The sequence below is a fragment of the Rhipicephalus sanguineus genome, chromosome 2, assembly GCF_013339695.2.
Source record: "Rhipicephalus sanguineus isolate Rsan-2018 chromosome 2, BIME_Rsan_1.4, whole genome shotgun sequence".
In the NCBI taxonomy this organism is placed as follows: Eukaryota; Metazoa; Arthropoda; class Arachnida; order Ixodida; family Ixodidae; genus Rhipicephalus; species Rhipicephalus sanguineus.
Genome location: NC_051177.1, coordinates 211390737 through 211391263, shown reverse-complemented (window position 1 = coordinate 211391263; position 527 = coordinate 211390737).

The following is a 527-nucleotide window of genomic DNA, read 5'->3' as shown; positions in this document are numbered from 1 at the left end:
GGTTGTCTACCAAACTACTTTCAAATTACCATGGCCCCTACCGCGTAGTCGAGCGCACATTATCTGTCAATTACGCCATTGAACCGCTTACGCAGCTCGGCGAGCGCCGTCGGCCGTCGGCGTGGACATGATATTGTTCACGTAGATCGCTTGAAACCGTACTTGCGACCGCTTGTTTCACCAGTTAGATCGCTAGGATGGCTTCATCTTCCTCGACGGGGGCAATTATAATGAAGGAACGAACATCATCACGATCATCATCACGAGCGGATGCACCACGAGATCTGCGTTCGAACACCACCTCTTCTTCGCCCTGTGTTCTACTGCACGGTTCTTGAGGTTTGTCCAATAACCCTCATTACATTAGATAACAAACACTGCAAACACAATAGACGTCAGACTCTGGAGTTTCCAAGATGTGTGGCGCACCTGTCGGAGAAGTATTGAGTAGTGCATAGACCGACTCTCTCGCATAGTTTGCTATGGGACCAGGTGCAACTAGCGAGTGCGAAACAACGATTGAGCTT